A 25,183-nucleotide genomic window follows, 5' to 3' on the forward strand; every position below is an offset into this window, starting at 1 on the left:
AAAGGGACTGTACTGTTCATTGTGTCCTTTTAAACAAACTGTTCTTTATAGGCAAATGGGTTGTCTCTTTGGTTTTGGGGGGATGACAGGAGAGTATAAAATTCCCACTTCTCTTTTTCCTAGTTTCAGCCTGAGGCTTTTCTGATTTTCAGTTCAAAACAATGTTGAGGTCATGAGTCATATTCTGAGAAAGTGTAAGTTTGGGAAGACACCATTCTGTGGTTATATCCCTGAGATTACTGTCATAACCAAAAGTCAACAAAGAAACTACTAAACAGCTACGGGCACAAAGAGAGGGTAAAGTTAACTAATCAAACATGACTATTTCTTTCGATTCATTTTTGTTTTTTTCAACATTACCCAAAATAATACTTGGAATTCAGTTGTTTATCAGTGGAAGACTGCAGCTAAATGGTGTTTTCACAAGCCACTTTCAGAAAATAGGTCATTGTTGTAATGTCTGTTCTAGCAAGTTGAACATGTGACACTCCCGGCACTGTTTCAGGCATTTATAATTAATTTGATAGTCTTCTGTCACCTTGCCATGCCATTTTGTTTTTTTTAATCACACCTAAAATGAATAGTAGCCTACTTTTTTATTTTTTATTTTTTTATTTTTTTTTATCATGTACATTCAAGCAGTGTTCGGGGTTATGCATTTCAAGTAACGCGAGGTACGTCATCAGATTACTTTTTCAAGTAACTATAAAGTAACACATTACCTTTAAATTTACAAAAAATATCTGAGTTGCTTTTTCAAATAAGTAATGCAGGTTACTTTGTTCTCCTATGTATTAACTGACAGCTGTCCTGTCCTCATGTTGAGAGAAATCAGGAGTAAGTGCAGAGGTTGTGTGCGCTGTGTGAATATGATGGATATTGTAGTTCTAGACTAAATGTGAGCATCAACTCATCTCACTTGCACAAAAACAGATTCAGTATTCCTCAAAATTAATAAAAACAGTGAACTGCAAACTCAGAATATCACGCAAATCTGCAATGAAATGTTTCATTTGATTGAGCTGTGCCATCCTCTGTACAGATGTGAATTTGAATTTCCTTAAAGGGATACTCCACTTTAAAAATGAAAATTCTGTCATCATATACTCACCCTCATGTTGTTTCAAACCTGTATGAATTTCTTTCTTCTGCTGAACAGAAAGGAAAATATTTAGAAGAATGTCAGTAACCAGACAGTTTCTGGTCTCATTGACTTCCATAGTAGGAAAAAATATATACTATGGAAGTCAATGGTACCAGAAACTGTCTGGTTACTGATATTCTTCTAAATATCTTCTTTTCTGTTCAGCAGAAGAAAGAAATTCATAAAGGATTGAAACAACATGAGGGTGAGTATATGATGACAGAATTTTCATTTTAAAGTGGAGTATCCCTTTAAGCCTGAGGCTTATTGGCTGAATCCGAAATTGCCCACTATACCCTCAAATAGGCTATTATTTGAGGGGACAGCCATTTGTAGTGGTGTCTGAAACCATAGTGGAATTGCTCATTCAATCCCACATTGCACCGCAATAATGAGTCAACAGCCGATGTACGCTCAACGGCTGTCTGAATTCGCTCACTCATTTTCATTCACTCCTTTCAGTGAACTGTATCAGTGGACTAACGTAGGGAATAGTGATTGAGGGTTTAGGGGGCGATTTTGGATTCAACCATTGATTCCATGTTTGACGTGAAAGGGCCTTTACATTTGCCAATATATATATATATATTTGTTATTAAAAACAAACAAAAAAGCCCAGTCCAAGTGAGATTTTTTTTAAAGTAATGTTACATTACTTTTCAAGTAACGCAATTAGTTCCTTTTTAGGGAGTAACGCACTATATTGTAACACATTACTTTTAAAAGTAACTTTCCCCAATCGAGTCTTTCTAATCAGAGTAGCCTTAAAAAAAGCAGTTTTATTTTATATGCAGTGGGTCCCCTCATGGGGGCAGCCATTTTGGGATCACATGACCAGCCTACTGGAAATACTATTCATTTTATCTTGTTAACCCCTGTTATTGGACATTTTCGTCAATCGAATAAATTATTCATGACTGAGAGCATTTCTTGGCAACTGAAAACTTTTGCATTTTGCATTGAACATAAATTACTCTGTGTACCTTTAAGGTGCAAATCAGGATAGTAATTGTTTTTCTTGTTTTTGACTGAAAAATATATATTGTTAACATTAGTTTATGCTATTAGGCTAATACATGCACAGCATTTGAGTTGCAAAAAACTGACTGTCTGCAAAACAGGAAAATGAACATTTGCGTGCACTGTCTTGCCCAAGCTTTGGCAATGTTTTTCATATGTTTCCAATGCAAAAGTCATTTTATGGCTTGCATCTGTGTAAGAAGCGAGTAAAAGGATTTTAGAATTACATTCCATGAAAAGCACTACGACAATAAGTTTGTGCTGTGGGTTGGACTGGTGACAAGGCTAAACTGTATGGCCAGATTTGTTCACAGAGCTACTATTGAGAGATGTTAATAAATACAGATCCATCCATTGCTGTATAAATGCTCACTGTGGATGATAAATTAAGATTACTTGGATCTCCTTTTGTCAGCATAAGACTTTGTTCATGTTGGCTTTTATCATTGTGTCGTTGTGTTTACTTCTCTTTTTTTAAAATCACTTTTAGCACTGACATTCTCCAAAAAAATCCTTAGCGGGGACAGGCCGTGTGCAAAATACTTCAGCATAAATTCCCAGCATAACATAGCAGGAAATCCCCTTTCAGAGGTCCAATCCAACACATTTGCTGGGTGTCTTGCATTGTTGCAATAATGCAGTGCATGATGTGATGGGGTAAATATCCTATTTTCCGCCCAGGAAATAAACTCTGCAAGCTGCGATGGGTTTGTGATAAGATTTGCGTCTGACTCTGCAAATCCTGCCCTGTTGTTTTAATCTCTCTGATATCCATCTTCTCATAACAAGTAGTAAATTGAAAACAACTGAATTGCTAGTTTACAGGGAACTGCAGAAATGTGTTGCCGAGGCGCATGTAGAATGTAAGTGACCCAAACACCCAGCGGACTGAATGTTTTCTCACGGCCGTGACAGAATTCAGACATTTCGCACAAAAGAACGGTTGTGCGCCTTGTGCATACACCTCTATGAGGAGGTCCAGGTGTGTGATTCTAACCTGAAGCTGCACCCCGTCGTTTCTTCTCATCCATGCGATCTCACTCCTTCATGTTGGACGTATATTTTTCCTAAACCTCCTCCCATCCTTTAACTCCTCCACTCAGTGTCAACATGGGGCCCTTACTACTCCTACACTACTATAGTATGTACTGTGTGCACTACATGGAAATTGTATGTGTGGAATACCCAAATGACCAAATATGAATCTGATTCCAGAATGTTTTTTTAATGTACATATAGCAAATTTTATCCATATCCATCCAGCATCATTATGCAATATCCCAATTTGCACAAACATAGGCTATGTGAATGGAAACCTGACTAATGCTATTCTAACCCGATTACTACTATTCGACTCCCTTACAGATTACCACATTTGTTAAAATATGTAGTATGCAGCAGATCACACATCCTTCTCAGGGACTACAGATGCAAATTAGATATCTAGCTAATTCTGGCACAACATTTGTGTTGTGCATGGTCCCTGCATGGTTAAATAAATGAACTAAACTAAACTAAACTAAACTTTACTAAAAAGTAGACAACTGAGCTTATGAGGTGACAACACTAGCCGTATCCAGTCAAATCTGCACTGTATCAGTGAGTGGTAAATTAGTGTCTCACTTCGAACATAACACTCTCTTTTACACATTTGTTTGCTTTATAGCACAGACTTAACAAATCTCTGCCATTATAACAATTCTTCCTTGATTTAGTGTGTTGTAATTGGGAAACACTGCGCTATTGTTTAAATCTGATTTATGTTTACATTAATGGCTGCCATCTTTCTTTTGTAGGCTGGAAGCAAATGAGTTTGATGCTTGGTATGGGGGCAGGCTCCTGTTTGCAGACTCAGACTGAAGATAATATTGGGGCTGGTTGGAAAGTGCTGTGGTGTGGTTTGACTTGGTGGCTGGCGAGACCATTTAATCGTAAAGAGTCTTTATCAGAACATGGGTTCTGAAGTCTACTACTTTTAGACATTGTTAGCAATATGTGCACTCTGAACCATGAAGCTATAACCAGTCCCATGATGTTTTCACATGCTAAAAAGGAACTAATCATCTATGTGTTTACCATATAAATAAAGATGAATCCTGGCTAACATGCTAACAATGTGGTTCTTTTTCCCAGTATAGCCTACCCACATGCTTTGTTTGTCATAGCAGGCCACTGTTTCTTATTCTTTCTGTTGGACGTATCGCTCTGTCTCCATCTCCTTCTTGTTCTCTTTCATCGTTATTTGCTGCAGTGGAAGGATAATTATAGCTTTCGGGAAATGATGCCTCTGTAAAGGCTCCTTTGGGAAAGAATCAGGCTGTAAAATGATTCTTCGCCTGCTGTGTAGAACAGCATTGTGCTGTGTGGAGAAAGTGTGAGGTAAACAAGTTCTTTCAGCTTTCTCGGCATATCACAGTCTAAATGGTGAGATGCTTCCATGTTCCCTATTCATCTCTCCAGGATGTTCAGCGTGGAATAGGCTCCAAACTCACTGGCATGTAAACAGAAGGCTGTTTTACCCATAATGCTCAAATATTTTTAGTTCATCTTAGCTTCACAGTGTAATGCAGTGTGAAATTTCCTTTTTTTTGTTTCATCTTAGATCCATAGGCTTTGAGGCAGTGCCATATGTGTATGGAAAAGCATGCGTGAGAGCTTCAGAACCACAGCTCTGGGCCCGACTGGTTTACATTAGAGTTGTTTATCACATGTAAATTACCCAGAACTGATGTTCATCAACAAACGCGCACGCGCACGCACACAAAACCTCTGAGCTCATCTCTTACTCAGGGGTCTGGCACAAAACGCACCGCATCACGCAGATATTTACAGGAATAGTTTGACGCTGTCGAAACCACCTGGAAAACAAATGCACATTTCACTTCATTCTGTTTGTGCTCATATCACTGAGCTGCTGTACTGCATGTTGTTTTAGCTGTTTGAGTTTCTCTTTTCACTTTTCAGCTCAGGATTATGTCCTCTGACAATTACAATTTGTAAATTTGATGTTTGAGTAATAGTACCACAGTGCTTCTGTAAATACTAGGGTAAACGTACCTATTAAGCTCAAGTACCCATTAAGCACACTACCATCTTGGAGCTCAGATTATAAAAAGAAACAGCAATGTATTATCCTATTTGATGTATTAACCAATTGATGTGTTTGTTACTATATACCTCCTGTAATTTTAAACCAATCAGACCATTGCACACTGAGATATGTGTGTCCATGTGTTCACACTGTCTGGCGGCTATTTTCAAAGCTGTCTGAAAACTTTCACCAGGAGAGGAGCCCCTCAAATGTGCATTTTTTATATGTTTAAGCCTTTATTTTGAAGAAGTACATCTTCTTACTGCAAAATTAAGAGATTAATGTTTAGACTTTTGCATATTATAACCTGGAACCTGGATGTGGGAAATAATTACAGTTAGATCTAAAAGATAGTTTTAGCAACATAGCCCAGATGCTACGAACATAGCTAGCTTACTAGCTGTATAAGATTGTGTGCTACACGAATATATTACTTCACAGGCATTAATGGCTTGTACTTTTAAATCCATAATATTATAATTTTACATTTTATTGATAGTCTGTGGTTTTAAACTGCTGTAATTTTTAAAGAATTCATATTATTGTTAGGTGAGCTTAAAGGGTGCACTACTATGACAATCACACAGCTTCAGTGTGACATCAATTAGAAAAAGCATAATTTCATAGATATTGTCAATAATAGTTGTTCATATTAAAATTGGTATAAACTTAATACATTACCTAGATTATTAATTTAGCTAAATATTTTCCTTTAAATTTAATTTAATATTTATTAATTAAAAATTGTTTTTGCTCCAATTAAGCACAGTGTGTGCTCCCTTTAAGCTCACCCACATTAAACGTCTATGTAAATACTTAATAATCAGAATTTAAATATTAACTGATGGTTGTCACTATGTTAATCTTCAAAAAAATGATTAATAAACTTATTTTCACAGTCTTAAGATGACAAAAGCTAGACGAAACTATAGTGTATGCCCAAAGATGAAAGAGGCATGTCATACAAAGAAGGAGCCATCAGAAACCTGTCGTATCTGTCCAAGAAGTTTGGAGTAGACAGGAAAGCTCTGACCCAGAGAGTTAAAGGGATACTCCACTTTTTTTGGAAATAAGCTCATTTTACAACTCCCCCAGAGTTAAACAGTTGAGTTTTACCGTTTTCGAATCCATTCAGCCGATCTCCGGGTCTGGTGGTACCACTTTTAGCATAGCTTAGCATAGATCATTGAATCGGACAAGACCATTAGCATCTCTCTCAAAAAAATGACCAAAGAGTTTCGATATTTTTCCTATTTAAAACAAGACTCTTCTGTAGTTACATCATGTACTAAGCCCGACGAAAAATGAAAAGGTGCGATTTTGAGAGTATAGTTCCTAGCCATATCAGCCTAGAAAATTGCAACTTTACATTTTCCGTCGGTCTCATTACACGATGTAACTACAGAAGAGTCAAGTTTTAAACAGGAAAAATATCAAAACTCTTTGGTCATTTTTTTGAGAGAGATGCTAATGGTCTTGTCCGGTTCAATTCATTATGCTAAGCTATGCTAAAAGTGGTACCGCCAGACCCGGAGATCGGCTGAATGGATTCGAAAACGGTAAAACTCAACTGTTTAATAACTCTGGGGGAGTTGTAAAATGAGCTTATTTCCAAAAAAAGTGGAGTATCCCTTTAAGGAGCACATTGGTTTGTTTTGTTATTTGATTTTTCAATATGTGTTACATAGCTGAACGTGGACTAGTCTAGATGTTGCAATGAGTTTGAATGACACGTCACTATGAATAGGATAGGCTACCTGATCAAATTGAATGCCTTGTTGCTTGATTTTAGTGTTCTGTTTTTTTGTGATTGACTCTGTACCTTCAGATAAAACTTTTTTCAATTATTCCTTAAAAAGGTTGTTTAAAATAAACAAGAATTTTTAATAAAACTTGTTGTGAGCTTATTGGGAACAGGGGTGTGCTTAAAGGGTACAAAACGTAAAAAAAATAGGTCAGTAAACATGAAATAATTTAGTAGGCCTATTCTGGATATCAAGTATGATTGCTTTTATACAACAGTTCATTAAACAAGAAGTACATTTTTAGTAGGCCTAACTTTCACTTATTTTAGACACAATATTGCCAGATATTGTAGTGCTGTTTTGTTCCTAAATTTACGCTGATTTCAAGTGCTAGCGGAATAGGATAATAATCGTAAATACTAAATTCGTAGTTAAAATTGGGCTGGAACGCCCTCTCAAATCAAAATTTTAATGTGATGAGCTCGTAATCACGACTTCAGAACTGGGAAGTAGATTTCCGATAGCACGTGAAGGCAGCATAATTCATGTTTTTGAACGAATCTTTCGAATGAACAATTCAATGACTCACGTGTTTAATTGCTGAATGAATCTGTGGTTCTAAATGAATCGTTAAATTATTCACTTAACCGAATGAATCAGTAGTTTTAAACGAATCATTTAAGAAATTGGCTCATTCATTAAAGATCATTTGTCGCCACCTACTGGCGTCACCGATTTATCAGCAGAAAAGTGTTAAATCACCACAACTTCACCGTTTGGGAAGGTTCAAACACTGACAAACAAACGGTGAAAAGACCCAGCCATTCAGCCAATCAAATTCGAGGACAGGAACTTACTGTTGTTGTTTGTGTGTTTTGTTTTCAAATTCTTAGCGAGAAAACTCGACCGACTGAAAGTCATGGATATTCACTGATGCAGATACATGGCAACCATGTCCTTCCATGTCACTTTTCTAAGGTCGATGGTACATACATTCTACATTTGTTTTTGTTTTACAGGAGAGAAAGTCAGCATCGCTTCTTCTGGTTGACATACGATATTTGTAATGCTACTAACGTCCCAGTTTAGTTAGTCACCTTGTGTTTTTTCTTTGTGGCCATTTGCAGGTGTTAATGGACTTCTTCACTCGTCCATCTCAGAGAAATAGAGCCCTTGTTTCACACCAATGCTCTGTGGGATTGCATCAAATTCATGTATGAAGAGGTATTTCCAGTTTTGAGCCTAATACCTTATGAACACCTTGAAATATGAGAAAGGAGAAAAAGGTATGTACTGCAAACAATAGAATGGAAAAAGGTGTGAGTGTGTCTTCATGTGGTCCAGGACTGGATCTTGTCAGCGTCATTGTATGTTCATCAGCTGATTCAGTGCTATCAGTCTAGACTAGACTAAACTGGAGACAAACAATATATGATTTGTGGGAGCAAGGAATGATTATGGAAAAATCCATATTAATGTTGATATTTGCTTGCAGTATGAGCAGGTTGTGAAATCTAGTGGTTTTATTGATTTAGATTCTGTTTATTAATTTCATTATGGTGAATAGTTCTCGATGATTTGATAATCATGACAAAATTCGTTCATCACTTTGTGACTCATGTCTTGTCATTTGAGGGCTGATATGAACGTCACTCCATCCAGAGATTTTCTCTTTTCACGTTTCTCATTTTGGGCAGAGAGCGTGACCTGTCGGAACTGGCAGTGAATTTTTCTGTTTCATCCAGTTGGCCGTGCAGAGAGAAATACGAGCTCCTGCTAAGAAGTCAAGCAAATTTGTGTTGACCTGGAAAACAGAGAATGACTGTTTTTATTTGGATTTTATTATCCAATCAGCCATTGCTGGAGGCTTTTTTTTTAGGGCCAGTGAACGATAACCAACATATGGGGATCTGATGCGGATTGTGACTTTCGTGTCCCACCTCACAGCAGCATAATATTAGGCACACCAGGTGCAGGAAGATAGACAAAGAAAGGAAGGATAAAAAGGACATGTATATCAGTTTAAGATGTTTGTATAGGCTTTTGTGAGTGATGTAAACCATTTCCCGTTTATTAACTGTACCACCCATCTCCACCCTTACAGCAGCCATTCATTTCTTCTGTGGTTCACACAATGATTGTACATCACTATGGTGACTGAACCATTAAATCTGTTGTGTAAGAGCTGATTACTTGACTGCAGTTGAATTTACAGAGAGGTTTTGTTGTGTATGGTGCATGCGGCAGATAGGTGTGCCGTCAAGTGCTTCTAGATAGATCTATCTTATCTATCTATCTATCTATCTATCTGCAAATATACATGCAAAAAGTTATAAATAAAAGATACAACCTGTAGATAGAGCTGCAGGATTAATCGTCAAAATATCGCAATCTCGATTCAAAAACACCTCACGATCTTATTCCTAAATGACAACGATTCCCCTGTGTCTATTAAACCTTTGACAAGTAGCATTTGATCACAGAGGAACATTCTACTGGGAATCTGCCTTGGCGCTGCCAGAGAGCGCAGTTGTCATGTATATATGAAACAGCTTCACAAACCACACAGTATCATTATTTCTGTGTTACAATAATTCTAATTATCACAGAAGTACTGGGATAAAAGTTTATATTTCAGATATAAACACTGATGTCTATGATAGCGATCAAAATAGAGTAAATTACCTTTTGAAAGCAACTTGATACTTCAAATAAAGATGATATCAATTACATTGTTACACCAGTAGGTGGCGACAAGTGACTGTTAAAAATGTATTTGTCATTGAATCATTCAAGAGATTTGTGAAAAAACACAGATTCACCCAGTAATGAAACAAGTGAAGTCTTTGAGTGAGTCATTGAATCATTCATTTAAAAAAAAAAAAGATTAATTCAAATTGCTGCAGTAATCTAGCCTGACGTCGTCATACTCTAGTCAGAATATGAGTCTGATACTGCTCCATTAGGCCGTGATTAAGGGGCGTATTTCAACCGAACCAGGAAAGAAAATGCCTCTGCACTCAATTGGATAGACCTCTAACCAATCAGAGCAACGGAGTAAGTGACGTATGTTCTCCATTCATCTTTCTGATCGACAAATGCCTTGATCGCGGTTCTCTGTTCCTCTTTTAAAATTAATGCGCTGTCGATATCTTCTATAACAGATGCAATGGCGGAATATACACATATCAATTCTCCAGCGGCAGCCATCTTTGTTGTAAACGAATTCAACCCAAGCGCTCTTTGGTGACGTGGATGATTACGTTACTGTTGATCATCTGTCCATCATCGTATAAAGCCCACCCTGACAATTTGATTGGTCCGAACAGCTCTGGTTCGAGCATAATAGCTCCACAACGGATCAAGTCCAGACCGAACTTCCCGACCTAAAAATGTTGTGGGCGGGGCTAAGTTCGGCTGGCATCCAGGCTAGCAGCAATCAACATTTTGTCAGAACCAAGTAAATTACATGTTATTTTGTTAAGTTTTCTATTCAGAATTGTGGATGAATCATGTTCTCTATTTAAAAAAAACAACAATGTGAATCTCAATTTATCCAGAATCGTGCAGCTCTACTTGTATGTGCGTGCATGTCTGTATTTGTGGTAATTGTTTTGGGGCCTGTTCAGGGAGAGGCTTTAGACCATCTAAGTGTTGTAGCAACAAAGCCTGGAAGTGCTGTTTTCCTGGAAGTGTCTGGCTGTAAGTGGGCATGTTGATGTTCCAGCAGCTCTGCTTCGCTTGCATGTAAGGATGTGTTTTATGCTTTTTCGCCTTAGTGCTGAATCACTTATGTTCTTTTTCACTGTGTTTTGGAGCAATCATGACAGGTGTGTTCATGGCATGTATGAGTGCTGACACACAAGAAGGGTGTTGAGTTTGATTTGGATCCAGCAGTTTGGAAAAGCACAGTTCTCTCTAGCAGCTCTGGCTGAGATGGAAAGCTGAAAGCTTGGGAGGCGTCTCGTTATTCATACTTATAACTGTCAAAAATAAGTTGTTTGTGTATGTGTGTGAGTATAAAAGTGCAATACTTAACCAGTCCTTACCATACTCTTACAAACTACTTGTACTCACACTTTCTGAAACGCACATGAACAACTATAATTTATTACCATTGTGCAGAGATGCTTGATTGCCCTTTTGCATGTTGTAAAATGCGATATAAACACCAAAAATTCTCTAAACCCAAATATATGTGCTGCCGAGTTGAACAATTACGAATGTGCCTGCATGCCAGAAGTATTTATATGGATATTTTTACTGGTTTCTTGCTAAATGTCTTTTTCCACACACTTTTTGAATTGCTCTGCTTATACAAAGAATTTCTCTTTAAGGGCTGTGAAATGGTTATAAACCAGATAGCCAATCTATTACAGGATTGAGTCTCTGAATTATTAGCATTGCAGAAGGTCAAATGTCATCTGACAGGGCGCTGTGAGCCTTACAGGCCTTAATGGGACCCTCTGTTCAGTTGAGCCACTGGCGGTCTTGGACCACTGACCTCAAGCTTATTTAAAGTCAGAGAGATGCATTCAAAAAACAGCTGTGGGACAAAAACCAAGAGAGGGCAGAAAGAATGGAGAGAGCTATGAATCCACATGCATGTGTTTGCATATAGACAGTGTATGTGAGATATATACACAAACACTGAGTGCTGTGTTTACCTCGAGTGGTAATGCAAAGCTTTCTTAGTTCATTTGGCCAAAAGAAAGTGTCTCACACAGAGCACGTTTTTGCTTTGAATAATGTTAGTTAAAGGTCTTTAAACATCTTTTAAAAGTTGAACTTCTTTTAACTTGAGGTTTGCTTTTCTAGAACACTGCCATACACGAGATGCTGCATAAGATGCAAATGCAAAGGTCAGAGTGCAAAAGCTATGGAAATGCAGTGCAGTGGAGTACAAAAATGTGTTCTGTGTGTGAAAAGTCTAAGGCAGCATCATATGTATCCTTTGCAGACAAATTATAATCCCAGAATACATTGCAACCAACAATATCCCCCCTAGTGGCTAAATGTCTCTTTAAAATATAAAATATGTTTCATCATTTTGAATTCAGATGTAGTTATGGGCTTATTGTCCACAATATTCTTTTGTGTTAAAGGTACTTCCATGTAATGTTTCCGACTTCAATGCAAGACATGTTGTAGTAATGAACAAACACACAACTTTCCCAGACTGCATTAAGCAACAAAGCAAAACTGAAGCACCCCAATGGAACGGAGCTATTGTGTGTGTGTGTGTGTGTGTGTGTGTGTGTGTGTGTGTGTGTGTGTGTCTGTGTGTGTGTGAGCAGCCACATGAGTGGGTTAACATAGCTATCGGAAGAACAGCTGCTTATTCCAGCTGTCTGTCACACATGTGCAATGACTCACACACTCATGGGTGGATGTTTTCATCTTCAAAATACCTTTACAGTCTTCCCACATACACATCACCACCACTTTAAACGACAACCAGCCCACAGTGGTGGAAAGCTGCATGGTGTGTTCAAAACTGTAAATTTTCCACAGAAAGCGAAAAGCCGTCAGGGCTGTTATGGCAACAAATTAAAACCCCTGATTCAGCAGCTCTCACACCATGAAAATACCCATACAGAAAAACACACATCTTCCTGTTTTTTCCCCCCTTGAGTGTTTATATTATGCAGAACTCTGTTTGGGCTACGCAAACGCGTTATCGTCCCTGTTCTTCCCCTCGGGGTGCGATATACAAGCACGGACAGGGCCGCCACACCCAGTGGTATTCAGGTAGCACAAGAGACGTGGGCCGCTCGGCTAGCAATTATCTGATAAGGTTGTTAGGCAGCTTTTTGTATGACAAAATAAAAAATAGAAAACGCATCACAACAGATGTGCAGTCCTTGTATAGTGGTGTTTGCCCTTAGAGGCTTGTTTTTGCAAAAGATCTGTTGTCCTGGTGGTGCTGTTTGCATTTTTGCAAGTTTGCAGCTGCTGTAAAGCCAAAACAATCTCTGTTACTTTAATTTCCTATTATTATCACTGTAAAGCTGCTTTGAAACTATGTTGTTAAAAGCGCTATATAAATGAAGGTGACTTGACTTGAATGCTTATTGTATGGGTATGCATGTATGTGCCTGTGCCTGAGAAATAAACAACAACTAGAACCCAGAAAAACAACCCGGCTGAAATAAATTAATCATAAACCAGCATAAGCATGTTTGTTGGTTTGGTGGCTGGTTTTAGGGTATTTTTAAGACCAGCTTGAACCAAACAAGACCAGCAAACTGGTTGTTTTTAACAGGCTGGTTTTTAAGAGCCTTTCCTCAATACTGGCCCATATCAAACAAACTATCTTATCTGCCTGTTCTGCTTTGTGATGAGGCCTGTGTGGGCTTGATGAAAGTTGCCGTTTTTATTTTTTATGTTTTAACCGCTCTCTTTTTCTAATAGAGATGTTTTGGTATGTTGTGTATTCGGTCTGTGGAGTCATATGAAGCCGCACAAGTGGGTGTGTTTGGAACGGCTTTGTGGTCGATGCCCTCAGGCTGTTTTTCATCTCTGTGTTGCAGGTCTTGGCCTACAGTAAAAACAAACACAGATGATAATATCAGCCATAAAAAAAAAAAAAACTTTGCATTCGCACTAATCAACTAACAAGACGGGTTTGGGATGATGAGGAAATATAACAAATGTCACCTCATGCGCATCACTCCCCTAGATCTCAGGTTTCCAAGTTTGTTGTTATGCTATAGCTAAGGTTCGTGTTTCCACATGTGCTTGTGAGTAAAATAGACAAACAAGGAACTGAAAGTGTCTGCGCTACGTCTTAGTTCCTCTTACAAATGTGCTCGAGATTTTCCATACGCTATGTATGTGTTTGTCGAAATCTTCAAAAATTCACTGTTTCTTCAAGTGAAAGAAGAACTAGCATGATTAGCTATTAGCCATTAGCTTTCTGTCTTTAAATTCTTTCTTTTTTTCCCTCTTGTTTCTCTAATAATTCCGGATCTCTAGCATGTTGACAATAGGTTGCTTTGCTCTGTCTTTTGCTTTTAAGTCACAATTTTTGTCTCGTGCCCACATGTTTTTCATAGTGCCAGCTGTGCCTGGTTATCAGACTTCTGTTTGTGTGCGTGAATGTACTATTAGGAGGAGGGTATTTGGCTGGTGGTATAACCAGGCTATTGAGAGGCAGAAGGCCTGTGGGGGCCATGAGCAAAGGCGGCCATTGTTACTACAGATGTGTGTGTGAGCGAGCGTCTGTGTGTGTGTGTGTGCTGGGGGCGGTGTACTACGTAAACGTGGTGGCCGTAAAGGAAAGGCGAGGGTGTTTTGGTGTCACAGACAGTCATTGTTGTTGTCTGCTGCGCCGGTCAATGAAGACCTCTGGAAGGTCCTGCCACTCTGAACTGTAACCCTGTTCTTTTGAGAGGGTCTTTTCATGTCTCTTGGCTTGTGAGAGTTAAGAGCTGGCTTTTGGACTGGGAAGAATGATGTGACACAGCCATGGTTTCTCCTACCACTGGCTGAAGAAAGGGGGCTTTCAGATGGCAGGGCACGAGATCTCTTTCTAGGACGGTGACAAAGACTGTCAGCCACCCCCCTTGAAAATTGTTTATAGCTCAGACAGAATCCACCCTGTGGAAAAATACATTTCACTGGAAGCTAGTTAGTCTTAGTTGATGTGCCCTTTTAAATAACAAGCTTTATATTGGTCATATGCTTTTATATTTGTCATAATTAGCTTAGCAACATGCTAACATCAAACTATTAGCATCAATTAATTTGGAGTTTCATGCAATCCACTCTGCTAAAACAACAACAACATTTAAACCAGTCTAAGCTGGTTTGCTGGTCCTAGTTGGTCTCACATCCAGGTCAGGCTGGTTTGGTTTGCAAGCTGAGGGTTTTTGGGCACTTAAGCCCTACAAACTTATAAAACTGAACACGATTTTACTGCCACTCACTGGATATTTCCCTTTGAAAGTGTAGGTTGGTTTAATGGTGCATTCAAGTCATGTCATATTCATGAGTTGAATGCCACCATAAAATCATAATTACAAGTAGAAAACTCTCAGTGAGAAAACATAGTATATAGATGTATATATACATATACATTTTGTATAAGTAGCGTTAAAAATTAATCTTGCTGTATTTATTGTAGAACTGGTACAACAGCATACTCCAACCAAAGTGAATTGAACACACCTTACATCGTAACTCATAAATACAAACTTCCTTGCACCATTTTTTTTGTAACTAGTGCAGCTCGTGTGGAAAACAGCGGTTGTCTTATTGCCGCCTGACAGTGTGAAGGTCATTTCCAGTTATCCCCCACCCCTACACCTACGGTGTTCCTCTAATGTAAATGGCATGAGAAAGCGTATTATACATTCCGTTCAGCTGGAACGGAACAGTCAGGAAAGCAGAGGCTGTGAAAGAGAAACAGCTTAAAGCAAGAATACATGCTGCACTTTTTATTAATTCAACGCCTACTCCATACATAAACAGTTGTTTTGTTTCAAAACCTTGTAAGCTACCTAACTAAACAGCATGTTGCGCATCAAAAACACACTCCTGAATTCATCAATTCTTCCAAACTTCCAGTTTGCACGGAAACAAGCAAATTCACATGAATTAGCCAGCAATTCGCCAAAACGTAATAGTTACAAATTGCCATGAGCGTGTGTTGCCAACATCACATACATCCTTCCTGGAAAAAAAGCAGTCTAGAATGCATTGCAACTAGCTTAGAAATTGGTGGACAAGTTAACCTAAATGCAGATTCAATTAGGCATTAAATACTGAAATTTTTTTATTAAAATTCTTTAAATGTAATTTTAAGTGGGAAATTTGCCCAATATTTAAGAGTGTGTGTGGTCTTTTGTATGCTTATAGCACATCACTTTGTTTGCATACTACATAAAACTCTATTGGAGTCATGTCTCACTTGAGCAGAACAATTTGAACGTAATCGATGCTTATGTATGTTACCTATGTTGTTTCTTATGAGGTTTTATGATTAGGACACCTATAGTCAGTAGACACTGATAACTTGTTATGTTTCAGAACAGAGATAATATGACTTGTGTTTTTGCTTTGTGTTGAAATAAAGTGAAGAGAGAAACTGACCGATCAGCAAATAGACCCTCCTTTAGAAATTTACACTCATTTTGTTATTTGCTTTCTCTCCTTTTTACTTAGACGCACTCTCTCATTTTCTCTTTCACAGATGTACACTGGTTGGCTAGCATGACAAACTTGTTAATAAATATTTGAAATGGATGATGTAATGATGAGCAAGAGAGGGAGAGGTATGACAGAAACCATTTGTCTTTTATAGCAGTAGAAAAAAGTGCTTTGGATCACATGCAATTTTTTAATACACTGGCGAATTTAAATGCTAAACCCACATGCTAATACGCGCACCCACACTTATCTGATCTACCTCATATTGAAGACCTTGGAGGTGAGATCATCGAACAATCAGGGCACTGCACTCAGACACATGACCCCGACCAGATCATTCGGACACATGAGCACATTTGGCTAAGTGTGTGTGTGTACACGTAAGACAATCTGTAAGTGTGTGTGTGTGTTAAAGGGAAAGCTTTAGCTGTAGTCAAATACGCCCTTCAGTGCTGTGTGTACCATTCCAGCTGAATTACATTTAGACCTTAATCATATTGATCCACAGCATGACATCACTGTCTCTTCAATGCATTTCCCATTCAGGACGTTTGGGGAATGGGATGTGAGTGTGTGTGTGTGTGTGTTTAATGGGACGGCTGATTCATTTTCAGTATCTCTTTTATATTGACTGTTTAGTTTGTCCATAAATGAAAATGGTCATCATTCACTCATCCTTATGTTGTTGTTTTTCCAAACCTGTATGACTTTCTTTCTTTTGTGGAACACAAAAGAAGATACTTTGAAGAACTTTAACATGGAAATTAAGTTCCAAATGCATTTAAAGGCAATATTTGGCTTGATTAGGTTTGTAATATGGTGCACATGCATATTCAGGACATGATTTTAAACATGTCAATCACTGTGTTGTTTGCCTGTGTCAGAGGAATTTGTGTATCTTCATGATACACAATATATAAGCGATAAATATACAGTGTTATGGTTTATTCTAGTCATCCTTATGCATGTGTTTGGATCTGTATGCAAGTTGAAAGAGAGACTCAATCTAATAACATATGCTTTTTGTTGCATAATGCAGAGTGGATCACAATTCCTCCATGAGATGCTTGTGTTTGAAACAAACAAAGAATAGAAATTCATTAGTTAATGATGTCTGGTAAATTGGCAATGTTCCTTCAGAACAGAAAAAGAGCAATGGTCCAATATAAAGAGGTGAAAGGGAAAGAAAAGGAGTTGTTTTATGTTGGAGCTATAGAGAACAGATGACAGATTTATTTTGTAATGTCTATCTGTCTTCATACTATAGTCGTGGCTCATTCACTCACTGAATTAGACTTCACATTTGAATTAGGTCATGTAGTCTGTGTTCATAAAGCTGCAGTCCATAATCCATGCTTAAAAAGAGCAATGCTTTTATGACTGTTATCACTGAAGCTCACACACTCATGCAGTCTGCTTTCTTCAAGCTGAAAAACTCACCATGTGAAATGCCTCACAAATGTGAAATGTTAATGTGTGTTAATACCATTCTGAAGAGGCCATGCAGGTTCAAATCAGTTGACCTCTGCACTGGTCTTTTTAGTACAGGATATGTAGATTTGAGGTACCCAACAAGGCATTATCACACGGTGCTGTGCTGGAATGTGGACATTGACATCACTGGCAACTTGTGTTAGTTATTCCCAAAGCGAGACCACAGATTCTGTTTCATAGGTTGGCAGATTTTACTTCCGTATGTACGTGTCCATTATCTTAACTTAAATTGCATTGGTAATGAATGTGTTAGCATATGTGCTAGTGGCTGTTACCAATTGTGAATGAATGTGTTAGCATAAATGCTAATTCCTGTTACCAATGAGATACTTGGCAAAATCAAAACAGTACATATCATATTTAGTAGCAATAATGTTTTTTGACTCTCATTTCATATAAGATCAGGTTTAATATAGGCTAAATATAAACAAATGTACAAAAAAGGCTTCCAAATGATTCCAAAATATTTCCACAGCCGCTTATATCCTCTTCGCACCTTCATCTGCATGTAAAATTTCAAAACAAATCACACAGGGGCTTGATTTTTCTTTTTATTTATTTAAAAAAAAATGAAAATTACACTTTAGAGGGAAAGTGGATAATCCAACCTTCCATTTAAGTATTGTGAACAAAAGGAAAATCGTTCGAGCTGTTGCTATGGAAATGCTGATGTCACAATGGCATATTTAGTGTGCCGTGTCTCTGGGTTGTATTGGTAGGATTGTGAATCTGTGAGAGAAAATACAGATTTTTCCAATTGAATTATCACCCCTTATTAATTTGCGTGATATTGGCGTATGATAAGGCAGAATAGATTACGGCTTTAGAGATTGAATTCATTCATTCATTCATTCATTCAAAAGATAAAATTCAACACCTTTGCCTGAAAACCCCCCCCAAAAAAAACCCTGAAATAGATTTGATTCTAAAGGAAATCCTTTGGCCATTTAGAAACTGACAAAAGCCCTTTTAGCTGACACAATCAATATCAGAGCTGAATACTGAATTTTAATGAGTTATAATTATGACTGGTCTTGAATAGCTGAATGATTGAGTTATGATGCTCAGATTGGTGTCACAGAGAGACTCGAGGCATGTGGAAATCATGGCGTGGAAGCTTTTTCCCCCCACATAATCTCATCAAGTGCTGCTTTACATTTCCTCCTCCTACAAGAATCCCAAACAATTTCATCCTTTTGAATCTTTCAGCAAAGACGATTTCACAGAATCGCTGTTTTCCCCACTTTCTCCACAATTTTACCAGGAATGCTAAAACTTGTTTTAATCTTATTTTTGAATTCTTGATAAGCCTTATGCCCACATATCTTCAAAGGAGCCATGCTCCTCCTGTTTTAGCAGACCATGAGAGCTTTATCAAACCCAGAGCAAAACCAAAGTGCAATTTAACCGTAAACAGCTTTTAATCTTCAAAGCGCTCTACAGTTAGCATGTTAAAAGAAGTTGTTTTCACAGACCATCTAGCATGCAGGGATCTTGTTTAGCCCACATTATTCACATGGGACTCTGAAGTGAAGCCATGAATTAAAGAACTGAAAACTGCTGGCATGAATAAGAAGCTTTGCAAGCTTTAAAATATATAACTGGGTGAATTACATTTAATGTCCTTGATAAAGAAAAGGGAAAAATGGCCTTTGTTGAAATTCATCTTGGTTTTATTTGCTTTTGAAAAACTGTTATTCCATTTTAAACAACAACAAAAAAAGCTTTTAAATACATATTTTCAAGGGTAAAAGTATATAATGAACGAATATAATGAATTATTAATTCATAAACATCATTAAGTTTATCTACAATGACAAATTTTGGGCAGTTTTATCACCCTGACATTTTTTATCCTTTCACTTGATTTTTATATATATATATATATATATATATATATATATATATATATATATATATATATATATACACTGCTCACAAAAATTAAAGGAGCACTTTAAACAACCACATTAGATACATCAGATCTCAATATGAAGTTGGATATTTATACAAATAACAACAGGGCAATGTCTTAGGAACAAAAGGATGCCAAGTCTTTTAATGGAAATAAATTTTTTCAGCCTACAGAGGGCTCAATTGTGTAGACACCCTAAAATCAGAGTGAAATGAAGATGTAGCAGGCTAGTCCATTTTTTCAAAAACTTAATTTCTGCAACTCAAAATGCTTTTCACTATCTTGCGTGGCCCCCACGAGCTTGTATGCATGCTTGACAACGTCGGGGCATGCTCCCAATGAGACGACGGATGGTGTCTTGTGGCATTTCCTCCCAGATCTGTGTGAGGGCATCCCTGAGCTGTTGTACAGTCTGAGGAGCAACCTGGCGGCGCCTAATGGACCGAAACATAATGTCCCACAGATGTTCTATTGGGTTTAAGTCAGGGGATCGTGAAGGCCATTCAATTGTTTCAATTCCTTCATCCTCCAGGTACTGCCTGCATACTCTTGCCACATGAGGCCGGGCATTGTCGTGCATTAGGAGGAAACCAGGACCTACTGCACCAGCGTAGGGTCTGACAATGGGTTCAAGGATTTCATCTCGATACCTTATGGCAGTCAGAGCACCATTTCCTAGGCAGTAGAGGTCTGTGCGTCCCTCCATGGATATGCCTCCCCAGACCATCACTGACCCACCACCAAACCTGTCATGTTGAACGACGTTGCAGGCAGCATAACATTCTCCTTGTCTTCTCCAGACTCTTTCACGTCTATCACAGGTGCTCAGGGTGAACCTGCTCTCGTCTGTAAAAAGTACAGGGCGCCAGTGGCGGACTTGCCAATTCTGGTGTTCTTGAGCAAATGCCAGTCGAGCTCCACGGTGCTGGGCAGTGAGCACAGGGCCCACAACAGGACGTCGGGCCCTCAGGCCATCTTCATGAAGTCTGTTCCTGATTGTTTGGGTAGAGACATTCACACCAGTGGCCTTCTGGAGGTCATTCTGTAGGGCACGAGCAGTGCTCAGCCTGTTACACCTTGCACAAATGAGCAGGAATCGGTCCTGCTGATGGGTTGAGGACCTTCTACGGCCCTGTCCAGCTCTCCGAGAATAACCACCAGTTGCCTGAAATCTCCTCCATGTTCTGGAGATTGTGCTGGGAGACACATTAAACCTTCTTGCTGCAGCACGTGTGGATGTGCCATCCTGGAGAAGTTGGACAACCTGTGCAACTTCTGTAGGGTTAAGGAATCGCCTCATACTGCCAGTAGAGATAATTACTCAAGCCAAAACCAGCACGAGTGGAAAACCAGCCAAAAAAGATCAAGAGGGAGAAACTTGAAATGACCTCCACATGTAAAACCAGTCCTGTTTTGAGGGTTTTCTCATTGTTGCCACTGTAGTGCACCTGTTGTTAAGTCCATGAACACCAATACAACTGAAAGTGATTAACGATGCCCTCAGCTGCTTAGCCAACGAGAAAATTATCAGACAGGTTTAATTGATTTCATGCCAGGCCCAAATAAAAAAGTGTTCCTTTAATTTTTGTGAGCAGTGTATATATATACAGTGCAATGCATAAGTGAATACACCCATGCTAAAGTTGACTAAAAAGAGGAATAAAAAATCATATTTTGGAAATTGAACTTAATGCCTTAATTTAAAAAATTAGGAAAAATCCAACCTTTAAGGACACCAATTTTCTTTGTGAATGAATAATGTATCGTAAATAAATAAATGTTCTTCCTTAAAATACATGGTGCATAAGTGAGTACACCTCTATGTTAAATTCCCATAGAGGCAGGCAGATTTTTATTTTTAAGTATGTTTTTAAAAATTTTTTTAGGATACTATGCATCCTGATAAAGTTCCCTTGGCCTTTGGAATTAAAATAGCCCCACATCATCACCATACCTAGAGATTGGCATGGAGTACTTTCCATAAGATCATCTCTCAATGCAAATCAAACTAGCTTTTAGGCTAACTGAAATAAAACCATGCCAATCTCTAGGTATGGTGAAGGCTATGTGATGATGTGGGGCTATTTTAATTCCAAAGGCCAAGGGAACTTTATCAGGATGCATAGTATCCTAAAAAAAAATTTAAAAAAAAATACTTAAAAATAAAAATCTGCCTGCCTCTATGGGAATTTAACATAGGGGTGTACTCACTTATGCACCATGTATTTTAAGGAAGAACATTTATTTATTTACGATACATTATTCATTCACAAAGAAAATTGGTGTCCTTAAAGGTTGGATTTTTCCTAATTTTTTAAATTAAGGCATTAAGTTCAATTTCCAAAATATGATTTTTTATTCCTCTTTTTAGTCAACTTTAGCATGGGTGTATTCACTTATGCATTGCACTGTATATTCAATTCAATTCAATTCAAATTTATTTGTATAGCGCTTTTCACAATACATATTGTTTCAAAGCAGCTTTACAGAAAGTGCATTTCAGAAATGTACATTGAGAAATACAGTTAGTTAATCATGTATTGATTTAGGGCATAAACATCGCCAGCGTCGAGTCGTCTCTTCACAGGCGCCGAGTCGTCTCTGCACGGGTGTTGGAGAATCTGTAGTTTCCATGAGAGGCTGGATACAAACTGGAGCTATAACTATATATATATATATATATTGACAATGCTCTCTTAGTTTAAACCATACTTAAAGTGTTCCCAGAAGTCATTTACATTTCATTAATGGACAATATGGCTCTCTTTGATCGTTTGATACTTACACTTTACTGGCAAAAAACATATTTGACCTCCATTCTCTCCTCTCTTCTTTGTAATCAGCTCCTCTACCAGGCTTGACCTCTCATTAACACTGACCTGAGGTCAGTGTGATGGCATACACACTGATTTGACATGTCCTTCCCGGTTTCTAGGACTCTTTTTCTCACAAACCACTTGAACAAAAGCACATATCACCAAAATGCATGACCTTTAACCTCTCTGGTGTTTTTAAGGTTTCGGGTGGGCACCTCTGGGCTGGGGTGGAGAGAAGAACATTGTGTGTGAGAGAGAATTAGAAGGAGAGTGAAAGAAAAAGAGAAGGCGGCAGCAGTTACATGAAAGAAAAGACTAAAAGTGCTGCAGGCAGTGGGTTTTTTTTCCTGCCAGGCCATCTGATTTGTTTTCTTGGTCTCAAATTCTTCAGTTAAATATGTTTTCGTTGACATGAGAGATCGCTGTCTGACGGGTGGATGCAGAAGTATTGAAGTCTGTTTCTGCCTGGGAGAAAAACGAAAAAGGTAACTGAGAGAGGTAAAAAATCATGTTGTTGAGATGTACATTTGTAATTGCGAGATATAAAGTCAGATTGTGAATTATATAAACATAAATGAACAATTACAATAAATTTTTATTTTGAATGAAATAGGCTTCCATACAAAATTCCTCTGCTAGAAAGAGAAGATGGCCGTTCTCTATTTTAAAATGTTATTATAAGAACTTAAGAAACCACCTGTCCAGTCCGAAAAGAGCTTTTTTTTTTTTTTTTTTACTCCGAAAACCAAAACATTAACAAATGGTCATAACCATTTTTACGTCAAAGATGTCTGTTCAACAATGTGGTCCATGCAGTCATGGTGAGAGAAGTTGGGTAAATAGGCCTGCTATTATTCCTAGACAACAGAACAACTAAAACTAACATTAAAATGTTGGAAAGTCAATGTCAAACCTTGTGCTGTTCCTGGCTGTGTGTAATGTCATGTAATTTCACTCTCATTTTCACAGTGTGAATGACACATTTGACCTCAAATTGATAAGCAAACCTAACCCTGTAGCCCTAGTCTTAAAAACTATTTTTTTTAGAGCTGTCAAACGATTAATCGCGATTAATCGAATCCAAAATAAAAGTTTGTGTTTACATAATTTATGTTTGTGTACGGAGTATAATTATTTTCTATATATAAATACACACACATGCATATATATATTTAAGAAAATGTGTCATTTATATATAAAATATTTATATATAATATAAATTATATATAATATAAATATATATACACAGTATATACATGCAAATATTTCTTAAATATATACATGCATGTGTGTGTATTTATATATAGAAAATAATTATACACCGTACACACACATGTATTATGTAAAAACAAACTTTTATTTTGGATGCGATTAATCGCGATTAATCGTTTGACAGCCCTAATTTTTTTTAATTCAAAGGGTCAGTGAGAGGGTTGAAAATGGTCATGAAAACTAAATAAAGACTGTTTTGGCACAAAAAACGTGAACCTGCAGGAAGAAAAATGTAATGATAAGAATTTTTTTTTAAATATGAGATGACCCCTTTAAAGCAAAGGACAAATTAAACTGATTATAGGGCATTCAGACAAAACAGACAGTTAACTTAGTTGTGCTGACTGAAAACAGTGCCTGCCCTGGACAAAGAACAAATTTCCAGCTGAAATTTAATTTGAGTCAAACACACCTCTACCCTTCAGCTGGGTGAAGATCCAATCTGAAATATGATGAGCAGCACAATGTTCAAGATTAAATTACATTAGTCTTCTCTATTTCAGTCCCTTTCCTTCCTCTTATCTTTCCCCATCCCCCATTTGTTTTCGCTCTGTCCTTCTGACGGTCTTTCACTAGTGTTCATTTGTCTGGGATTGTGTATGCAGGTATAGATATGAGCCATATGAGATATGAGATTATGTATATAGCAGGCGCTCTGTGTTCCTGCTGGTTTCTTTATCTCAGAAATCAGCTGGAATTCCCACACTTGGTTTTACGAATCTTCTTCTCGAGACCCCTCGGCATAACGCCGTCTCATTTTTAATAATGTTCGGAAACAGAATGTGTATTGACGGGCTGTCATTCAGGAATGCTGGGTTTGAGGGCTCACCTCTATCTTATATTCTGCACACATGCGGGTTGTAATTTCTTAAGTGCTGTTGTTAAAGATCGAACTGAATGTATTTCTTTGACATTGTGGGGGCAGGTATTTGACTGAATATTAGAATTACATCTACAGTTAAGCAGAAATGTATTGAGAAATTATACTGAGAGTTTAATTAAGTTACAAGTCAAAGTATGTATAAAAAAATGCTTTGGATTTAAATAGGCAAATACTTTATTGCAGTGATTATCATGTTTCTAGCATGTTATATGTTTGGCAACAGTTATTCTAACCCTAATTGATGGAGTGTGTAGCTTTTTATTTCTTAAACAATCATGTAGGAAGACACATCATGGCCATATTCCAGGATGACAATGTCAAGATTAATCAGGCTCAAATTGTGAAAGAAGGATTGGGAGGGAGCATGAAGAATCATTTTCACACATGAATTGGCACCTTTGAGTCCAGACCTTAAATTCATTGAAAGTCTTTGGGATGTGCTGGAGGAGACTTTACAGAGTGCTGGACTCTTGCATTGTCAATACAAGATCTTGACCAAAAACTGATGCACCTCTTGATGGAAATAACATCACAGAATTTTCCATCAAGATCTTGTATATATGTATATAATATTTTGACTTATATTTTTAAAAATTTTGACATGATATGGTACACACATGTATTAATTTTAATATATATATAAAATGAAG

General features: G+C 37.7%; 1 long non-coding RNA gene across 1 annotated transcript in view; it reads left to right on the forward strand.

Annotated features, from left to right (window-relative positions):
• Positions 1-7,910: 7,910 nt before the first annotated feature.
• Positions 7,911-25,183, forward strand: part of LOC307156733 — a 113,531-nt gene continuing 96,258 nt past the window's right edge. The window contains exons 1-2 of the long non-coding RNA XR_013820795.1: positions 7,911-7,985; positions 8,128-8,286. This is a non-coding gene — a long non-coding RNA (uncharacterized lncRNA). The remainder of the gene's footprint in view (positions 7,986-8,127; positions 8,287-25,183) is intronic.

The sequence above is a fragment of the Squalius cephalus genome (genome assembly GCF_949319135.1).
Source record: "Squalius cephalus genome assembly, chromosome: 4".
Taxonomy (NCBI): domain Eukaryota; kingdom Metazoa; phylum Chordata; class Actinopteri; order Cypriniformes; family Leuciscidae; genus Squalius; species Squalius cephalus.